Genomic DNA, 23,310 nt, shown 5'->3' on the forward strand with positions numbered 1-23,310 from the left:
GCGAAGTTAAATGGTTATGAATGGGGAATTTGTGTATTTCATTCTTATTTACGAGATACTATATGGTATTGTATTTGCAGAGGCATCGCAGCCATTTATACCACGTGAAGCTTCCGCGACTGTGAACATTTATACCTGTACTTATCCAAAATAAATTCCCGCAATTAATGTCGCTAATTGAGCCTTCCTCTTAATTATATGAATCATAAATATTGAGGACAAACATTTGAATGTCCTGGAAATGCGCAGATTACATGGTAGAAGACCTGAAATTTCAAAGAAGTAAACGACAAGGAATTGATAGCTTCCAAAGTGAGTGTCAAGAAGGTAATTCATGAATATTTCAAGGCAATTTACTATGGGAAAAACCTGGTAGTGAGGATAGAGAACAGTGGGATGCCGTGTTAGGTCAAAAGAACAAAGAGGAGTGGAGGTAGCAATGCTAGGAGGAAAGCAGGCATGGTCTAAAGTAATTTCATGTGAGCAAATGAGGCAGTTGAAGAAATTTTAGGTAAAAAACCGGCAATATTCCATGTGGCGTAGACCGATTTCGTGAGCAGGGTATAAGGAGAAGAGGCCATAGAAGGTACTCAATGCAAAAACATAGGATTTATATGTATCGATAAATTTAAAAATTAATCGAGTGAAACCAACCCAAAAATAATAAAATCGATTACTTCCGGAGAATATTTGTGGAAAAGATTAGCATTCATGATGAGAATCTCTAATTTCCACAACAAATTATCTTAAATCAAGTAACTGTTCCATAATGCAGTGAAAAATTGTGCATGATACAAATTTATAAAACTTAATTAACATTTCTGATTTCATTACAAAGGTTTGATAATTCTATCATGCTGCCAACAAGCTGCATTGGAAGAAAACTTTATTGCACCCATGCGTACAACAAGCAAGGAATATCCTGGAAAATTCATTATTATGGCTCAATTACTATGGACCGATCATTGATGGAAGAATCAAAATATCAGCCAGGACAGCTTGCTTTATACTCGAGATATAAGCAGCAGGGATATGTGAGAGCAGACGCTCATGATAGCGGCAGCATGCTAGTGAGACTAGAGAACGATAGGTTGCCGTATTAGGTCAAGAGAACAAAGGGAAGAGAGGGAGGGGGAGAGATAGGAGGAAAGTGGGCAAAGTCTGGAGTAATTAGGATCGTGCGGTGAGGTAGATGTGGGGCAAGAGATCTGAGCGGGCCCAGCGAAATCGCGGAACGGGGACGCGGACGGCGACCGAGTTTTCCCACCTTGGTAAATTACGAGACCGCGAGCTTTTTACCTCACCGGCCGCGCGGATAAATTTGACGGTTTAATGCGCTATGTCCCCCCCCCCCACACAGCCGTTTTGTTCTTTTTAATATTTCCCGTTTTGCAGGGGAGGAGGAGGGTAGGGATAGCGCGAGGGAGATTTTCGCTAATCGTCCCGCTGAAATAATTTGCAAGCGTCAGAGTTAATCCCTCGCAAACGGCGAGTGCGGATTTAATGGTTTGTGGAGGTTAAGGGTAAAAGGGATGTTGGAGAGCAAGTGGGATGTGGAAAGAGGTAAACTTGCTATACTCTAATAAGGGCGCGTGTTTGGTTGTGTTTTTTTTACTGTGACAACTTTTCTATGATGATCGAGCTTTTTCTTTCTGATTAATCCGATCAATTTTCCTTGGTATTTATTCAACATTAAAATTTTCACAATGCTTTCATAAAAAATTTGCTTCTATACATTTATTTGCTGATGGTTATATTACATAAATAGATTTTCTCAGACGGTGGCCAACATAGCCAAGGAGGAGTGGAAATAAAGCAAATAATCATTAAGAAAAAAAGAACATATTTTAGAGGATTGTGGTCATTCAAAGCGTGACTATCCGTCGAGTCATACCAAGAAACTTAATCGGTTTCCTCGCTTGAAAATTGGATCATTTAGGTTAGAAATAATTTATAAACTATTTTGGTAGTTTATTTACCTACTATTCTGTTGTTATAATTGTTCAATAAGACATTTTTTCTAATTTTATTATTTACATTACCCTATATTGTCATATTACGGAGAACAATTGTGTAAATGTGTAATTCATATGTTAAAGAGGATGTTATAATAAGACAATACATTTATTATTATTATTTGGTGGAATCAGATAAAGTAATGCATATTTCAATAACTCCGAAAATTCGTTGAAAATTCTCAAAAATTTCCTCTCTCGCTCCCCTCAACACTCATTCTGGTCGCCGTGGCCGGCTAGAACGTGAAACCAATTTACCAGAGAATGAATATAATAGCTGATCACGAGAGAAAGATAAGGAAGAAATCCGAATTCATTATTCAGAGTTATTAAAATCCTTAGTGTACCTCGTAAGTCAATAGCTTGTGCTAAAGATGGGTATATTGAAAACTTAATCACCACGTTGTTGACGTGGTGAGTATTGAATATTTAAGATTTAATAGATTTTATGAAAAGTGATTACCGCTGTAATACAATGGATTTTATGGAGTAGAAATATCGAAATATTTAATTGCAGATTACATGCTCATTATTGATTTTTAAAAAGCTATTTTTGCCGTCCTGTTTAATGAATAAGCCATCTATCTAACCAATCAAGGGATTAAGAACATACAGAACTGAATTATCTGATAATACCACGCGCTAGAAATTTGTTTATAAAGATTGACATCGTTTTGATGGGATTGCCATTCTTATTCAGGTGGAGTATGAAGAGAATTTCAGGGTCAGTACCCACATGGATCATTGAAATGGACTGCAATCTCTTTAAGTCCGCAGTTTGAGGAGTGAATAAAGAAGACACCTAGTTTTCTGAAACCTTTACCCGATTTCCTGCCCATAAAACCAAACCCTTTCTATCTTCATCGCCCTGTCCCGGCAGTAAAGGATTCTCTATATATCTGATCAGGTCGCGGAATTACTCCAATAAAATTTTGACGCGATTGATGACTCACGTGGGATTCTAGATGGGCACGAAAAATAAAAAAAAATTGACCCTCGAAAAGACAGAACTACTGGGGAAATGTATTTGTGAATGTTTTTGCTAAAATTTTATTTTGGATTGTAAGATTTCAAGATATTTCCATAAGTAGTTTCAATTAAGGGAAAAGAAAAAATTATCCTGCTTTTTTGTACATGTATTCAACATACGGTAGAAAGGTTACGTTTTTCCTGTAATGAAGCTCAGACTTGGAGAATGTTTGGAGAGTTCTTGATGCCTACATACGTTTAAGACCATATTACTGTCCAATTTAATTTCAATATAATTGTAATTTTCATCATTTTTACATTTTTAATGCCTAGTTTTTGTTGGAAATGTCTTTTGTTACTTGAAAATTTTTGAAAAAAAAGAATACTAAGAAAAGGGTTTAAACTAATTTTAACACTTTTTATAATAAAAAAATTCATTTGCCTAAGAAATCTTTTGTAAATTCATAATTTTTCAATATTTTATTTTGTTTTATGAAGGAAAGCAATTATTTATTTATGTTTCGAAGAAGGGGGGTTCGAACTGGGACGTCCCACCTGGCTACGCCACTGGCCCCGCACAGCTAGTACACAGTAAATGGTGACACTTAACGTTTCGTTTTTTGTAGATGGTAGGTCTAGTTTTAATGTAATTCAGAGGTATTATTATAATTAAAAATTTCCCCTGGAATAATATTTTTCACATTTTAGTTTTTAATATGCTACATAATGTATATCCCTATAAGCTCAACCAAATTTCATCATCTTTCCATGCTTTCACATCTGCAGAAGAACTCTCATTGTACCACTCAAATTAGCAATGTAAAAATACCATATTTTTGAGTTGCCTTGTCCTTGTTTTCTTCTCGTATTCATTACTATTATATTACTAATGTAACATGATTCATTTACGTATATAATCTTTATTAAAATTGTGCTAATGCCTTTACTGAGGGCTCTTTTGAGCAGTTTGGATAAATATATTAATTAAATTGACAACATAGTATTACAGGTTAATTTATTACAATGGTGCTTAAGGAACTATTTAAGACATACATTTTCATTAATCTCCTAATTCTGACACGATTTACATCGTCGTCCTTCATTTTCTTTTGCTTTTTACATCAGCTAAGCATTCAGAATGGAAAATTGAAAGAAAAAATGAAAACATGTTGGAGCATGCACTGCAATATGGCCTGGTTCACAATTGCCATGCTCGACTCGATACTCGACTCGAGATCAAAAAGTAATACTCGCACATCCCTACTGCCAGTATACATCATCATATAAAGATGAAGATAAAGGGCTGAACAAGTGGGTTAATCTCCGAAAAACATATATTTTCTATAGGCAAAATAAAAAAAATAATTTATTTTTAATTATATAAGGACCAAAATTGTGTAATTACAGTTTATAAATCATAATGAAATAACTGACAGAGATCATTAGTAATATTTACACTAATTTTTTTTTTTAGTTTTACTTTTGTTCTGTCCATGGACATGATATACGTATGTGTCCACGGAAAAGAGGAATATTGAGAACATTGCTTTTTTGGATAGGACAAATGTTTTTTTATTTTATAATAAATATAATGGAATAAAAGCAATCCTAAGTGACTATTTTGGAATGTTTACAATGTTGTAACTTTTAAATGGTAGATTTTACGATAATTTATTTAGTAAAGGTTGTTAATTTAATAAAAACCTCTTAGAAATCTATGTGGAACTGTCCACGGGCATGAAGAATCATATAGCCTGTGGACATTAAATTTGGGGAACATTATTTTTTTTTTAATTTGTCTCTGAAATTAGTAAAGGGGCACATACAATAATGTGCCAGTTTATTTTTGATTTAACAGTCTTGGATTTTTTATGGTAGTCCAATGACATAAATTTGTGCGATTATGGGAAAATGACTCAAGAAAACTGTGAGAGATGAGCAACCAATCTATGAAGATTGACATAGGAGATGCAAATTATTTTTGGAGCCATAAAATGGAGCAGAAAAAGTATAACCTCCGACGAAGAGTTGCAAGAAAACATAGCAATTTCTTGACAACACCGCTGACGATTTAAAACTTTTTCACCGTGAAAAATCTTGAAGGTAAATTTCTTTTGGCCACTGAAAGCAACGAAAATAATGTTGCGTAGGAAAAGTAGTAGAACTTCGCATTTTGATGATTATCGTTAAATGAACACGTAAAGAAGCCGTAAAGTTTTCGAAAGAGCTGGAAGAGAATAGTAGTGTTTACAGCAAGGTATTGTATGGTTCAAATGACGTCGTTACAGGAGATGAATGAGGGTGAGGTTTGAATAAGGAAGAAAGTAAGTTTGGCCGAGGAACAAACAAATCAGGAAGTTTTGTCGAGGAAACAGTAACCTATTTTTAAGGCATCAAAAAAGCCGTTAAGGAAATAGAATTTTGTTAAAAAATATAATTTGATGGAATGGAAGAAATTCTAATAATACATTATTTATGAGGAAAAAAACAATTAAATCTTATCACTTCCAAACTTATAAATTACGAATATAAATTATAAATTATACGAATTATAAAAATTTTCTCTTAAAGACTTGGTGCAATGCGGACAATAATTAGTGTGAAGTCGGTTTACGATGGTTTCATATGATTATCATGATATTTTAAAATCATTAAAAAGCATTGGTGATGAGAAAATAGCACCTAAATGAGGATACTGGTAAAGAAAAAAGGGTTGAATTCAAGGGTCCTTTCGAATAGATTTTCCTTAGACCAAGCAAAAATTTGATTACGCTTCAATAATGACTGTCAATTCTTATGAGTAGAGCCAATGTTATGATATGTATTTATTTCTTTGGATTTAAAATTCTTAAAAATTCAAATGTGTAGCTTAAATGAAATTTTTTCTTTCTCTAAAGCCTCTTAGTAGTTGACGAAATAATATTTTCTGTGATACGCTTCTAGATAATTAGAGCAGAGATACCTGAGTGCTTTATTAAGTGACTAGCAGGTCACCCGGTTTGCTCGGGAAGGATAGTGCCCAGGAAAGTTGGATACTCGGACTTCATAATGAAATAGGATTTTAATATTTTCTCTTTGAGCTTGTCAAAAGGTGTGGTTGTATGACGTGACGTAATAAACGGTAATGAGAAAACGGAGCAAGGGACGCATCTGACGCAACCGAAAGTAGTACTACGAGGTCCGAGAGCATGAGATGCATTCATATACTAACTTTGATATGCAACCCATGCAGCCTAATGGAAACGCATACAGGATAGACAAACAAATACCCTCTTTTATATAAATAGCGATACGGAACATAAGAAAATTACCCGTTACAGATTTTTTTCACCGTGAGGGAGATCATTTGGGTAAATACACTTTTAAACAGTAATCAGAAATAATAAATACGACAGATTATTGAGAAAAAGTATTTAAAAGGTTTCGTGGAAGCAATGTTATGCTATTTATTTTTCTTCTGTGAATTTAAAACTCTTAAAAAATGAAAAGCGTAGCTTATATAAAATTGAATCTTTGGTAAATATCTTCCATTTCGTCAAAAAAAACCTTGAAATAATTCATTGTCATTGAAATGCTTTTGTTTGTAACATCATTATGCCCCGTTTTCTCTCATTCCTCTCGTAAGTCAACAATTTAATTCAGTAAATATTTCAATAGGGTAAAATTGCGACGCCTCTATGCAAGAGCCTCGGAATAGGGGTGGAGGACTTGTCGCTGTTAGAACGTTTCTCGCCCCCTCTCGACAGCAGATGGCGCACCGCGAGTATTGAATGTCGGTGGCAAGCGGTCGAACGTTCGGTGAGGGAAGAACGGGTTGGAAATCTCTTGTCACACTTTGACTTTTTACAGGACGCGGAGGGTACTCATTGGAGCCCCATAGCGTTTGGTGGGACGGTTAAAAATTATGGGCAGATCCCGTTGCCCGAGATCGGCAAAACGTTGAGGAAAGCGCTGGTTGACCAGCACTGCTCCAATTTATGGAAAAAAAGGCGAAAAATATTTTAGAATTAGGAACGGAACGAGTGAACCAGAAGGGAACGAAGTTATTTTAGATTTAGGGCTGTGAGGTTGCCGAAAATTAAAGGTAGAAGAGTTCAGGGATTTATGAATCACTGGTGGATATTGACCCAATCAGTCTCTTTCATTTTCACCTTAAAATAAAAAAAAAAACAATTGGAATAAAGCCCAGCCCGGCTCAAGTGATTAAAACTCAAATATCACTCACATTATCGTCCAGATGAATACTGCAAAGATAAGAGTTGCCAATAATCATTTCAAAATGCCAGATTTCAGGGTTGGTGGTAGAAAACAAAAAATGGCTAAAACGTGGCATAAAATGATGATGTGTCAATTCAACGATTATTGACAAAATGGAAGATATTTAACAAAGCATCATTTTAATTTAAGCTACACATTTTAGTTTTTAAGTGTTTTAAATCCACAGAGACAAATAGATATCATTAATTTGTTCTGCGAAACCTTATAAATTCTTCTCTATAACAATCCGTCCTATTTATTATTTTTAATTACTTTTTGAAAGTGTATTTCCCCAAAAGATCTCACTCATGGCGAAGAAAATCTGTAAAAATGTCGAAAAAAAGTGAAAATTTATAAAAAAACAAATTATTTCCCTTTAAACTCCAATATGGCCTCTTTGAATAAATAAATGAAACATGGGATAAAATAGAGCTAGCTTTGGATGAAGACATTTAAAAAAAATCACATGAAAGAGCTTTGGAAACAAAGGTTGAGCTTCCCTCCTCCCTGTAATGGTGGGACTTATCAATTCACGGTGTGGAAAAACTGTATCGATTAAAGGTTTTCATGGTGAGCCTTTAGAGATATATTTTGTGCGGCACGACATATTAGCACAAATTACTATGCAGCATTTATTCCTGGAAACCCAGTGGATGCTCTTTTAACACCTCGTATTTATCATTTTTCATTGTCTGGGCGTGTAATAGGTTAAAAAAACTTTCTATTGTTAAAAAGACTCAAAAAATGGAAAAAATAAATTGTGTACCTAAGTATTCAAAACAACGGTGTTATCTGTTTCTAATCCCTATTATGACAACTTTCTATGACTAACCATAACATCGCATTAAAAGAGAGGTTTAAAAAGGATCCACTCAAGAATGAAAATTGAAAAAAAGTTACAATTGAAACTCCTTCGTACGTAAACCAAAACACGCATACGGGGTGTGGTGAGAACTTATAAATTCACGACGGGGCGTGGACACACGTGACTAAAATCCGAGCTCGGAATTGTACAACACGACTAATCCTCAGAGAAACGACAACATGAAATGCGGAGAGAGGGCTTACACATTTTCCGGGAGGATTCGTCGAAATAAAACGGAAGGTCCATCCGAACCACTCAACCGGTCACACATTGACAAGCTATTTTTCCACGGTGGCAAAACAAGATAGAGGGAGGGCGAGCGGGAAACTTGCGGTTTTAAGCGGAGCGATGAGGTTTTTAGGCGGTTTCCTCTCTCTCTATTTTTTTAACTTAGTTTTCGAGGAAAGTGAGATTTTCCCTGGAATTTTCTCATCCAGAATATTGTTGTTGTTAAGGTGACGTGAAGGCTGGGTTAGCTCACAAAGCAGTGGAAGGAAAATTATATTCTGCGCGATATGAGACAAATTGATTTCAGGCGATATTCGGCTACTCTCAGTTTGTTTTTTAATTTCCAAATTGGCCAGAGGGAATATATGGGTTGGGCAACAGGAAGCTGAGGTCATTCCTATCTTCGTGGGCGAAGGCTGGTTATTATAAAAAGCTAATGGAGGTAATCTCTTTATTCATTACTAGTCGTCCAGCGACCTGAGGCCACACGGCGTTGCTCGGGGAGGATATTACCCATAGAAGCGGGAAACTTAGAATTCATGGTCACATAGCACGATTTTTAGGTGATGGAGAAAAGGAGGTATGGTGACGTTATATATGTATCAATTCCAGTTTACCGCGCATGAGATCAGCATATACCCCTCATCGCAACATAGATGGTTGTGTACGTCCGTAGACAAAAAATGTTGTGTGAACGCATACTTCAGTAAAAGGTTTGCATAGAGGGGATAAATAGGTAAGAGTAATGTAAAGTGTCAAGAGGGGTGCCTACCCGGCAGGATGTCCAACCGCACAAGTCGTATGACGTGACAAACAGTAATGACGAAACGACGCAAAGGATGCGTCGGATGCATCTAAAAGTAGCACTACATGGTTTGAAAGCATGAGATACAACTATTTACTAACGTCGGTCGCAATGCATGCGGCCGTGTAGAAATACATAGCGGACAGGCAAACAGACGGACACCTCTTTTTATAAATACAAGATAGATAATACTCATTGTAGAGGGTAGGCAATCACACTAAAATCAACAGTGCTTTGTGCTTTTTTTTGAATTTTCCTTACGTTTCGCTGAACAATCCGGCCTATGAAATAATTTCTACTAATATATCATCCTTCTTTCCATATTCCTTTTGTCCTCTAATATTTCAATGAATGTCATAAGCTGTAGGACTAACTATTTCCTCTCATGCTGTGGCCGAAGGCTAAATGAGCACTGATTTTTGTGAATTCATACAATGTAGATTTTCTTTTCTTTCGCATTTTGGCTGCCTGAAGTAAAGGGTCCTTGGGGCACTATTTCAAGTTCCTCATCCTGTAGTTCCTGGCGCTCTGTGTTGTGTCAAAAGTGTATTAACTCGTGCCTTTTAGATGCTTGATCAGCATATTTTTGGGCTTGATTGTTTCAAGTAGATCCCTTTTTATTGGGCGCTCACTTTGTCCGCGATATTTCAACCAACCTTCTGAGATGTCATCATGGACATTAATATGTACCGTTGCGTTTATCCATGGAGTTCTATCTATTTCAATCTTTATTTGGCTTTTATATGAAGAGGAATAAGAGAAAAACTATATTGTTACCGGTTGAACTTTAAATTTGATTATATGATTCAGTTAATCATTAATTATTTTTTCTTAAGTAATTGAAAACACAAAATTACCAATTGATATTACGTATTTTAGAAAATTAAACGGCCGGGCCAGTGCAAAATTGTAATAATAAAATTGAGTTATATTGATGTCAAAAATGTCAAATGTCGCTGTTATCGCCTTGATGTAGTATTCAGTAAAATGTTACTTTTTATGATGTTTCTTGGAGTGTAGGCAAAATGAAACCAAGTTATAGCCAACGTTTCGATTTATGTAAAATCATCCTCAGGGCTCTTAACTTTGTACATATTTATTGATGTTGTGTTCAGTACAATGCTTATCAGAAAATATTGCTTGATACCCGGAAAATCATGTAATGATATAAAGTGAGTGGAGTAGCAGCAACTCATCGGGATGATAATGTGGTGGTTTCCCCATACCTCCCACATTGCAGTACTATAGCCGTTAAAATAAAAGTTACCACGCCTACTGTACCGAACAATATGGTCTCCACCTTCAACATATGAAGAAGAGCTATTATTCCCGGGTGATGAGAGGAATATAGGTTGACGGCCTCCAGTCACCAAGTCACGGCATCTTCACAGATTTCGGTATCATTTAAATGGCCTACCTTATATCGTCGAGGGATAGGTGGATGGCAAGAGCAAAAAAAGAAGTTCTCGAGAAAAAGATATGGAACAGCTAAAGAAGGAAGTGAAAGATTAGCTGAAATGTAGGTGTGAATAGATTAGCTAATCGGAGAGCTGCTTCAGACTAATCTAAGGATTTTTGACCAATGACGTTGATGACCCGGATAAAGGGAGAGCCAGATACATTTTCTAATACGCACTAAATTTAGTCATGACAATTCTTTTTTAGATGTAAAAAGTTACTAATGTAAAGTTAATCATCACATTAGGGGAATATTTAAAATATTGATATCATGATAGAAATTTTTTAAATGCCAACGGGTACATGGAGATGTAAATGACAATAGAATTCGTGGTCAGAATGGACTAAAAAAAATTTAAACGAAAAAATATTCCATAAATGATTTTTATTTGCGTTTTTAACCTTAGGAGGTGCTACACCATCTTAGAGGTGAAGTAAGATATGAGGATATAAAGAAATAATTTCCCAAAATATGACCCTCAAATGACCATTTCTCATCTCTACCTCAAGTCCTTAAATGAATTTGAAACAAACAATCGAAACATACGTTAAGTGCTGATATTATCAAAATGAAAAATACCACTTATAAATCAATGTTATTTCAGAATTTATGACGCCCGCGGAAAAGATCGTCGATTACAATTTTACACATTTGTAGTAAGTCGGCTTTGGGAGTGTTAAATTAATCATTTTCTGATTGCAATCATTCATCTGGGCGTAATGATTTCCCGATTTCCTTTTCTCCTGATTTATGTCAGGTTTTTGTGTGAAACATTTCATGCGTTAAGTATCGGTACCGACCATTTGTCAATGATATAGCGGCACGATTCCGCAGCACGAGCTTCGTGGATTCCCGACTCTTGAAGGGTCCTGTCCTGAAACGCGTGATGATGGACCGGTAATGCGAAGGGACTTTGCAGGAATCAGGTCCCTCTGCCTTGGCGGGCGCAGAATGTTATGGAAGAGGAAATACGCTATAGGCCATTGGCGTAGCTAGGAATTTTGTTCGGGCGGTGGCGTCCTAAACCAGGGGGTAAAATTTTTTATAAACAGCGTACTAAGTGGAGAGTTTTAAACTAATTTTTAACACTTTTCATTATCGAAAAAAACGTCATTTTTCAAAGAAATATTTTGTAAATTCATGATTTTTCAATATTTGGTTTTCTTTTGTGTTTCAAAGTAAGTGTGCTTTCATATTTCGGGGGGGGGGGGGGGGGGGGGGGGGGGAGGAACTTCGGGGGTGTAGCTTATTGACTTATGCATTTATTAACGAATGTTTCCAAATTTTATAAGTATTTCTAACAGCATGTTTTGCATGTTCTAGCTTCATAGGTATATTGCCTTTATAAATAGGATATAGTTGATTATGTGTTATATGTACCGTATATGACGCATATTGCATGCATGTGGAAGTAAATTTGACATCCCCTGGTGAACGTTGTTGATGGTTCACACCTCAATGTAAAAGTATCATTACAGTAATCATTTTGCGCTCTTTAAATGAATAATTTAAAACCTAATATTGATTTATGCTGTTAAAAAAAGCGCAAGTTATGTGATGTGCGGCCCTGAGCTTCCAGTTCTGATGTTGTTGAGGGACAAATTTAACTGCAAACTAGAGTACAACCAATGCGACAATATTGAGAAGAAAATTCGTGTGGAAGGGATATTCACGCCAATCCTATCGATATGAATTTTGATGAATGAGCAATTGTTGTAGATAGGTGGATTGCAGGACAATATGCACATTAAGATCACACGTTGAAAATAATTACTGACTGCTCGTAATTGAGAACGATTCTGAACCACTGGCATCGCGGAACTACGCATCGGAAGGGCGCGGAGCCACAACGGTTTGGATTCGCGGCAATGGACGGGCAATAAAGTCACAAGGCATCGGGTGGGTTCCGCTTCCAGCACGAGGGCTGACTTGCTTCACCGCTCGGAAAGTCACAATGGCTTTTGAGCTGGCGAGCCGACCGTCACTAATAATGGAATTCCGCCACCTCTTTGGACAGGGGGGTGGACAATATGCCCACACATGGGCATGTTTTGGGAGGTTTATTTCACCCAACCCTTCCGGCAATGTGGCAGATGGGATGATTATTTTTTTTTCATTCTGCCGCACAAATGGAATGAGTGGATTGCCGGTGTTTAGTGGCCGTGCAAGCGGTTTTGTTTTCTGACAGATTGAATGTTTCAAAATTACGCTATTATCTTAAAATTTTAAGGATCCTAAGAATGGCCAGTTGTCAACATTAACCTCTATCACAAATATGCAAATTTGTTCTAAAGGACCATAGGAATTTTAAGTCTCCAAATTTCTAGATTAAAGAGATGTAAGGTAACTTGATATTTTCGCGTTATGTACCTACATAAGATTTCATGTGTATCAAACATGAAATCGATAGTGTAAAATAATATAACTTGAGTAAAATTTTATTATATAAGGTCCAATTAATACTACCTATAACCCTAATAAGAATAAACAATTTGATTGCCTACGTATCCAATTATGAGGAGGTGAAGACACCAAGGTAATAATTTCATAAATGAATTAGAGGTAGAAAGTGTTAAAGAAAGACCAGTTTGTTCATTTGGCCGTTAAATGGTCGATTAATCGATATATGGAGCTATCCATCCCACTCTGCCTCAATCGAAGGGGCTCATGAACCCGCGCTTCTAATTGGTTGAAATAAGCTAAAATGCTCAAATGATCTAATCCGATAACCATACCATGGGATTCTCCTTTACATAAAATGAAAATTCAGCCTCCGAGTCTCCAGCGGCTCCCAGCCTAATTCGCTCAACATCTGGGTTACGCTGTCTGCACGCCCGTAGCAGTTCTTGACGAACCATGTAGCCTTCATGTGTATTTTATTCAGTTCACGGAAAAAGTCTTTCTGCACCGGGTCCCATACGCTCGCTGCATATTCAAGGTGCGGTCGGACGAGTGCAAAATAGCACCTTTCTTTTACTTCCTCATCCGAAAATCTTCCCACAATATGCTTGACGAATCCTAATTTCTTCAGGGCTATGCCGCAAATATTCCTTATATGTGTTCCCTACGAGAGGTTCGAGGTTATCGTAGCTTCTAGGTACTTCACTTCGTCTGGTTTCTTTATGTTAATACCATCCACAGCATAAACATGGTTAAATTGGACGAACTCTGCAAAAAATGCACCGATATGCATTTTCTCAGAATAAGTTCGAGTCCATACTCTTGGCTCCACCAATAAATGTTGTTTAAGTCCGATGATAGAATTTCATAGCCAGAGTGATCACTAATTTCACGGTAGATGACAGCGTCGTCAGCAAATAAACGTATTTTACTGCAAATTCGGGAGCAGAGGTCATCAATGTATACAATGAAGAAAAGGGGGCCGATTACGCTTCCTTGTGTAACACCAGTTGTCACTATAACAAAATGGAAGGCTTTGGGTCGAAGTTGGCGTAAGGTCCAGGGGTGGCAGATTAGGAAGAGAAGTGGGGAAGAGGGGATCGGGTTGGTTTGGTGGCTAGCGTGTTGATTTCCCATCCTGTGGGCTCGGATTCAAATCCAAGCTGTGGCAGAGAATTTTCAGAGACTGCCTGATCCCTGCTTGATCGGTTTGTGGAGGACATTTCAAACGCAACACTCCGTCCACTCCGGCGCCTTTCGTTAAGAGTAGGCTAATGCCCAGGGCTGGGGAGTATTAAAATTAAAAGTATTTCAAAATGCATTGGTAATTTGTATTTGGTATTTCAAATACACGGCCTAAATTTATCTTTTATTTTGTATTTCAAGTAAAGATTTTTGGAATTTTTGAGCTCGGAAAAAAAATACTTTTGAAGCAGCTCTGATAACACTTCTGTTACCTTATGATTCAGAGATTACTTCGTATTCGCTAGTACCGTTTTCCTCATATTTGCAACTATCGATAACGTGCCAGGACATAGGCCATATCTATTTTAAGATCTTTTAGTTTCCATGCAAATGTATTTTGTATTTTAAAAGGTATTTTAAATACTTTTTGTATTTTATTTTTCAAATACCCATGTCAAAGGCATTTTTTATTTACATTTCAAATACATTTTGAGGTAGTTTGTAATTTAAACACTCATTGGCCTATATTTTTTCCGAACCCTGCTAATACTGACGCCGAGTTTCTCTCATCCCTTCCTTCCATATAATTCCCTAAAAGCGCATATGACCTCAGCTGTTGGTCGCCTCCTCCAAATACCATATCATACCACCAAGTGGGAGGAGGGGGGAAGGAAGACCGGTGGGCGTGACGTCAAAATGGCAGAAATTGTGTGGCGAGAGAAAATGGCCGGAGACACGGCCGGGGTCAAAAGTTTACCCGGAATGCATGTGTGTGACAGGCGTCGGTGGTTTTGGTTTCGTGTGACTCCTGAGGTCAGCCCTGCGAAAAAAACGCCGTGCGGTGGGCGTTGGAGGGAGGAATGGGGGGAGAGCGTGGGAAGGAGGCGAGAAGTGAGGAGAGGCCAACGTTGAGACATACACAACGAGATGTAAATATCACAAGTTTATTCCACTGTGGTGGAGTTATGAATTAATTAATACCGGTGGATTGTGAAAGGAAATTTTTATTGAGCTCAAACATTCTGTTTGTAAGGGAAATGACGCCAGCTAGAGAGTGGAAAATTTATTCAAAACTCCAAAACATGTAATTCTTCTCCTTTTCCTTTCCCTGCAGCTTAATCCGCGTTAGGGGTGCTGTTAGGGGTACTCGTCGCCGCCAAGTCACTCGATCCTGGGCATCCCTTACATTCAAACCCTTCTCCCTCAAATCATTACCAACACAGCCACTCCATATTCTTCTTGGTCTTCCCATCGATGTATTGCCATCTAAATGGAAATTTTTTATTATCATCCTCTCATATTTTTAGCGTATCACCTCAAATATCTCTAATTTCTGCCCTTTGGTTCCCGAGATATCGCACCAAGAGTGAGCGCGCGGTACCCCAGTCAGGTATTTTGGGTGGCACGCGAGTTTCATGCTCTCAATATTTGTTGATCATTCTCACCCGTAGCAAAACCATAAAATCCTTTTGATAAACTTAAAACCTCGTAGAAATAACCTTGAATGCTATATTTATCACGGTTTATTGCCAAATCGGGCTTCTCAGCGATGATTTATTCTCCATAGGTCTAAATTCAACCTGAATGATCTTTTACTTTGGGGCCCAGGCAACTTCTCCCTATAGAGCATATTTGATCGTAAAAAAAGTTCTAAGTCTTCGCATTGCTCACTCTTTCTAAGAGTATGATGGCAATGTTGTCGTTTTCATCGTGAAAATTTTATTTGGAATGAAATAAAATAAAATCCACGCATCGATGGGAAATGATAGTATGTTAGGGAAATTCCAATTGCACAAAGAGGTTAAATGGGAAAGCGAAATATCTTATAGAGTATATTTACTATTCTAGTGGTAGTTAATGTTAAATAAGACAGGAAATAATTTCCAGTGAGTATTTAAAATTTTTAAGTATTTGTTACTTGCGATAGGAATAATATCTTGCCTCTTTAATAGGAATTTCAAGATACAAAGCATTTGATGTAATAAAAAACAGTAACTACGCTGGATATATATTGAAAATTTATTAAAAAAATTTCTGCGCATGAAATTTTTTACTTATAAATGTAATTAGTTGCTCCATTATTAACAATTATCATTTTGATTATGACCTACAGCGGAAAGAATCGAATGATAAAAAATAGACCACAAATTGGTAAGAAAGAATATGAAAGATGCACATAAAATAGAATTTTTCGCATCTTCCCAGCATTTCTATGAAGCTATGATGACTCAATGACTGCTTATTGTAAACGAATGAGCATCCTTTAAACGACTTTGAATCGTATTTCCACAACACCTGAAACGCATATCCGTACGTTGTCCGCTCGAATGGCCTAAGGGAAAGCGCATTTTGAAAATTCATTCCTCCATTTCAACGGAGGGATGCTGGGAATTATTTGAATCATCAATGAAGGCGATAAAATGGAATTCAAGCGCATTGAATTATGCGTGCGATGTAACACTCTTCCCGGGAATGTGATTCCCTTGCCTTTAATATTTTTCGCAACGACCGACTCACCGAGCCATCAAAATAACCACCGTCGCGTCATCGTCAGCGTAAAACAAACAGTTGAACGTAGTTATGCGATTACAGCCTGCCGGAGGTCATTTTATACGTTTTCATCTTTTTTTTTATAAATAAAATGGGATTCGGTTTTGCTGTAATAGACGCCAGTGGAATGGGTTTGAATTTTATATTTTCACCACAAAAGGGCTCCCATAAAAAATTTAATAATAGCCGTAATACTAGAGAGAAATTGGAACGGTGGATGGAGATAGATAGGAGGTTACCCGGTCAGCATAGAGTATGTGGAAGCCTGAAACCGGCTAATTACTAGAGAGAGATACATTATCGTTAAATGTGACCAGCACTGGAAGTTTCAGTGCCGCATATTTCTGGGCTAGCGTTAAGCGAAGGTTCACCTTGGTGTTAGTGTTAGAGAAGGGTTGTAATTAATATATTTTTTTAAATCCCTTCTCATACTAGCGGATCATGGAGGGAATAAACGACCGCATGGTCCATTGGATGAAGGTATCCTAGCCCTCTTCATAAAGAGCGTCTGATCCTGCTTTTGTACTCGTTTAGACGGATATAGCGTTTCGGATGTGTTGATGAGAATTTCGGGCCGAGCATAATTTTTGTGCGAAAATAGTGAAAAATCATAATGATTTTCGGGTAATATAGACCACAAAACGTGAATCCGTGGCATTATTATGGCTTTAATAGCCACCAACGACGGGGATGGCGAGCGCTGCCAGTGATTCACTTTTGATGAAACGTCCCATTCATTTTGAAAAATAGCTCTCCAATGAAGCGGTTTGCATAATTTTATACTAATGACGAAGACCGCAAAAGTTTCCGGTCAATAATATTTATTTTCTTCTCTATTCCCTTTTCATTGATGATCATTTATTACCATAACTCTTGTTGAGAATATGTAAAATTATTTTTTCCTTCACCAACTATGTAAAACTTTTTTTTTAAACGACTTAATACCGATTAACCACAGTGTGAAAATTCTAGGAGCAATTTAGCTGTTATCAATTCTATCTACCCTCAACGTAGGTTGAAAAGTCGTCATAATTTACAAAAGGTTGTATCGTGTTGATTAATTATGCGTTAAAATAATATAACGCAAGCGAAAAACACTTTTCGGCCTTTGTAAAGTAATATTTTCTTCGCTTTTATGCGCTAAGTTGCACATTAATTGACGCTTATACTCTTACTAACAAATGTGGATACAACTTGTTCATTGCCGTCGACTCAATAACCAAGAAAACAAGCCAACAGAGGATAGAATACTGATCAGCTCGATTCATTGGAGCATTTGTTGCAGGAGTGTGATAGAGGCTTGGATGTTTTTTTACGATTATTGATTTTAAATGTAATGAAAAAGGTGAAGGTGAATTATAAAACAAAACAAAATGATCCATCAGGATAGTAATTAAGAAAAGTATAAACAACTGAACGCCAGAAGGGTTAACAGACACTTAAATTATGAATAATATTTCAATACTGCGAGCGAAATTGATAATACAAGCAATCTCATGAACGTCGACACAGCGCTTTATTTAAAATTTCGTCGTTCAAGACTAGAGACCGATTTTCTCTTTTAGTTGCGTAGACCTGAAAGCGGAGTTAGTTCTAACGTATTGCATTGTCTAGATATGCAGGCGACGAAACGTATCTGCTACCGTAAACGACCTCCGTCCCCTTGGATCACTGAGAAAGTAAAAAAAAGAAAAAAAAACTTATCAAGGTGAGGAACAAACTCAGATGTGCTTAATTTTGTACTCGAGATTGCTTCATTTTTGCTCCATATTTAGCATCAAATAAATAGTGTCCTTAAATTTATACTGATGTTCTGAGCTGTAAGTAGATACCTTTTTGCAGAGAGTTCTATTCACCAGTGCAATCCTACTGACTATATATTTTTTGCTTCGTCCATCGTTGCTTATTTACCTTCCCAGGTAAAAAATTCTTTCAGCTCTTCAACCATTTCCGAGTTCAATTTTGTGCCCTAGCCTCCTCTCTTTTGCTGCATTGTAATATCTTCTTCCTCTACTAATGTATCTGTAATGTCTATTGTAATGTTTTATGTCCTCTTTTTGTTGATTTCCGGCTGATATCTGGCGATTGTTCTTTCCATACATGCAAAATCCACTTCAAATCATTATTTTTCTCGACGTTGAATGCTCCGTCGTCAGAACATCGTAGCAAACTTATCATTTCTCCGTAAATATTGACACATTGAGCCTTCTCTTTGATTTCTCTGACGGCTTTCTCGATGTAAACATAAAAATTACGGGGGACATTGCACACTCATTTGTCTCACTCCATTTCCAATTTTTGCTTCTTTATACTGCGTTAATCAATCAAAAATGAAATTATACGCTATAACGTTCATTTTCTATTCACAAATTCAAAAGACATAAATATTAAACACAATAGCCCTATATAAGTCCCCAGGAATAAAATCGGGGAAATTACGTGTACAGTCACTTCACAAATTTAGTCAACACAAATTTCAAACACACTTGTATTGGAAAGGTAGTCAGGGCAAAAACCGAGAGTGACGACATGTTCTATTACTTCACAAATCCTATTTACACACAAAGAAATTAATGAAACATCGGGAGCGACGACGCGTACCACGATTTTTACAAAAGAGGATCCTCAAGTGTTCCTCTAAATGTGTTGTCACCCACCGCGCATCTATATGGGTTTGCAAAAGTCGCCACTCGCGTCGCTGACGTACAAATTGATCCGAGTTTCAAGATGAAATAAACTATAATTTAGGGTGCTAACCGAAATCTTTATTCATCATGATGTGATTTATCAAATTCATAACTTTCCAATGCTATTACTCGCAATTGCAAATATTATTACAGCAAAATATTCTAAAAAAGTAGATAGCATTGCACTTATCACCGCGCCGCGGACATTTTTGAAAGCTGATTGAAATGCAACCGAAGTGGCAACAGATCATCAGCCTTCTATGTAATTGAATTAAGCCTCCTCTATGCAGTCTCCTTGACGCGCAAAACCGAACGACGCTATTTTCATTACGATTCTCCCCCTTTTGTTTTTTTTGCGTCGCCAACGAGAATGGTTGTCCATTATCACGCGATTCTCATTGTTTCTTGACGTCGTCAACAAGAATTTTTGTAACGCTCAAATAGCGAAAAATTTTAATTCATGTATTTACAACCTACGTCTACGCATTTAGAAAATCTAAGAACACAAACGTTTTGCGATGACTAACTTAATTGTAAAAAGTTCAAACAGAGTTTGCATTCAAACGCGTCTTTATGGCGTCAATTCCATCTCTACTATGTATTTATTTAAAGTTTTACATTTTTTACATGAGGTAATATATTTATTTATTGAAGGTTGGGAATTGTATTGGCAACAAAAGCACACTTGGAACCATGGTCCTTAGATTTACTAGTGACTCTAAATTGCATTGAGAATTTTGTACTGCAATTTCACGTAAAGTACTGTATGATAAAATAAAAAACTATTCCAAGTAATTTGACAAATTTTAATACCGTAATTGATTTGACTAAGGCTCGTTATGATATATAAGTCTGCTTTAAGGACAACGCATGTACGCATGTAGCAATTCTAAGAACACAATTTCATTTTGTACAAATAATTTATTAAGAAATAGTCATGAATTTGCATTCAAACACGTACTGATAGCGTCGATTCCATCTCCATTTTATTCTTATTTACATTGAAGGTTGGGAACTGCCATGGCTACAAAAGCGGACTCGGAATCATAGTCCTCAGATTGACTGGCGACCGAGGATGGAGGGAGGATTGGATGCACAGGAAAAGATTGGCTCCTATCGAATCCAATTTGCGAAGGACAGTGAACGAAAGGATAGGGATGAGAAGGCAGTGGGGAAGATAATGCCTTGAAACGACAGAGGAGGTTGGAGATGAGAATGGAAAAGGGGATAGAAGAATAGTAATAGGAAAGGATATAGGATGATGGGAAGCCTTACCGAGACGGAAAGGAGGAGGAAAAGATATGAGTGATAAAGGAGCCGCCGGAATGAATCCGAAAAGGAAAAGAAAGAATGAGAAAAAGAGAAAGAGAGATGGCTTAGGTGGCCAGGAACGCTTTCACGGGTGATACGAGTTTACTTCCCTTCTCCTCCGGTGGTTCCCTTCTGGTTGGAGGGTGCGGTCGGCTGGGAGATAAACAAGGGCAGATACGGGCTGGGGACGGGAAATAAGAGATGGCGGTTGCACCGAGTCTTGAAGGGCTTGAGCAATGGGAAATGGAGTCCTATTCTGGAGAACGTCCCACTCATCCGGGCTTTAAAAGAGCCCCCAGCGTGGGCCGAGGAATTGGACGGTTTGCGCAAGACGGATTTTTGAGTGGAGCGGGGATAGTGTACGAAAGAACTGGGATGTGCTGGATTAGGAAAAGAAAGCGCGGAATAGAATTGAATGAAAAATAAATAGAAGGTGATGGGTGGGTGTTGAAGGAGGGATGAGAAGAAAGAATTTGCTGAAATGAACCAAGGCGTTGGACAAAGGGTTGGCCCGAGAGGAAAGCGGCTATATAATTAGCGGAAAAGAGGAAGAAGTGGGATGAGGAGAAGAGAAAAAAATTAAATGGGATGAATGAGAAAAGCCTTTAGGAGGGGTGGGGGGGGGGGAGAGTATACGAGGCACTAACGCTTGAAGAGAAAGGCGCGAAATTGGAACCTAATAAAAGAGAGAGGGAAATAGTGAACGTATAAGGAAGAGTATTCGCTTACTTTAGTAAAAAAATAAAATGGAAAGTAATGTATATACTTTTAGGAGATGGTACAAAGGAAAAGGAGAGATTTTCGAAAGAAAATTAAACTAATAAAAAGAAAACTGGCTCACTTGTGATCTGGATGAAAGAAACTTTTCTGTGTCAAGTATATGCAGGGTTATGAGACATGGAAAACATGCCAGGATAAAGGCAAATTCAACAAAAGATCTACTTAGGGATATAAAAGAATAACTTTTGCCTCGGAATTAGAGAGATTACTGAAGGAGAATGCTAGAAGAAAGGAGACGGAGAAGGAGAAGGAACGATATACATAGCAATTTTTCATACAATTATGCGGCGTCAGGAGTTCCTTTTAAAGAATCTAGTTAAAAATTTATGTGTTTATATCCTCAAATTTTTCCTTGCTGTATTTAGATGAGTGTATTTTAAGGAACTAATTTCTTAAAGTTGGTGTAAATTTTCACTTAAATCACGCTGAAAAAACCTGTTGTCTCATCATTGACTGCTGCGCTATTGATCAAATTACGTCCAGGTAAATTAAGTAAAATTGGTACTTAAAACTTGGCCAATAAAAGTTACTATTGTGAAAATGAAGTTTTCATGTTAATAATGCTATATGCTCTTTTCCTTTATGCTGAGTTCGATGAAATAGAATTAAAGCACTTGGATTTGAATTATGAAATACAAACAAAAAATGAAATCATGGAAGAAGGTCTGAATACAATTATGAAATTTAAGGAATGTAGCTAAATGAATAAAAGATAAATAACGATCTATTTTATTTAATGAAATATGATAATATTTGATTAAATAAAATAGATCGTTATATATCACCATTTTTTCTCTACTGTATTCACCATTTAATGCAACGTTAACTCGCCATTTTGGTGAAAGTTGAATAATTGTAAAATTTAATGGGTTCTAACCATTGATCAATTAAATCTTAATGTTATTTCTAATTAGCGCAGGATTTGGAATTTTCATATAAAATTGGCTAATGTGTTCTTTTGGCTAATCTATCTCTAATGTCCACTAGGCAAAACATTTTCAAATTTGAACTATCGAATTTACAACTACCCTCTATTCCCAACTTTTTGTCAATTTAAATACATGCACTTACAAGGAATAAAACAATTTAAGTGCTACATTTTACAGTTTACCTATTAGTTTTTTATGCGCACAGTTAGGGTTATTCTTTAATTTCCCATTACCTAATCATTTTCTCGATATTTGGGTATCAGGAAAGAATTTAAGAGTCATTTTCACATTCTAGAACTATTATATTTTAAAATTAAAGTGATTACTTTTCAGTTGACTGTATTATAGATCGTTGTTGCAATATTATTTAACTTTTATATCTGTTCAAAAAATTTTTAATCATTAAATGATTAATTTTGCCGAATTATTTACAGCGGTATAGATTGTTACTTAAAACAAACATAAATTCCTTTAAATAATATTAAAAAATGTAATTAATATGCCAACATAATATTTTAAAAGATTCTTAGGATTTACATGCGATGTACACAAAAAAAGAAATGTGAAGGCAGTAGGAGGAGAAGTAATGAACGATAGCAATGCCAGGCAAACATGCGAAGGATATTTAAAATTCCCACGAAAGCTGCAGCCAATTGAAAACTACAGAATACTTGCACATACTTGCCTTTTAAATCCTTTGCATTATCCATGATTTTTGAATACGCTATTACGAAATTGACGTAAAGAGTGAGTTTTAAAAATTAGTGCAGTCGTCTAGATATTCTCCCGAATGACAAGTCCCTACGCATTGGAGCTTCAGCACTCCTTGAAAAAGTGGAATAAAGATTTTCAACTTTTCCAACGGTTGAT

This window comes from Ischnura elegans, chromosome 2, assembly GCF_921293095.1.
Source record: "Ischnura elegans chromosome 2, ioIscEleg1.1, whole genome shotgun sequence".
Taxonomy (NCBI): Eukaryota; Metazoa; Arthropoda; class Insecta; order Odonata; family Coenagrionidae; genus Ischnura; species Ischnura elegans.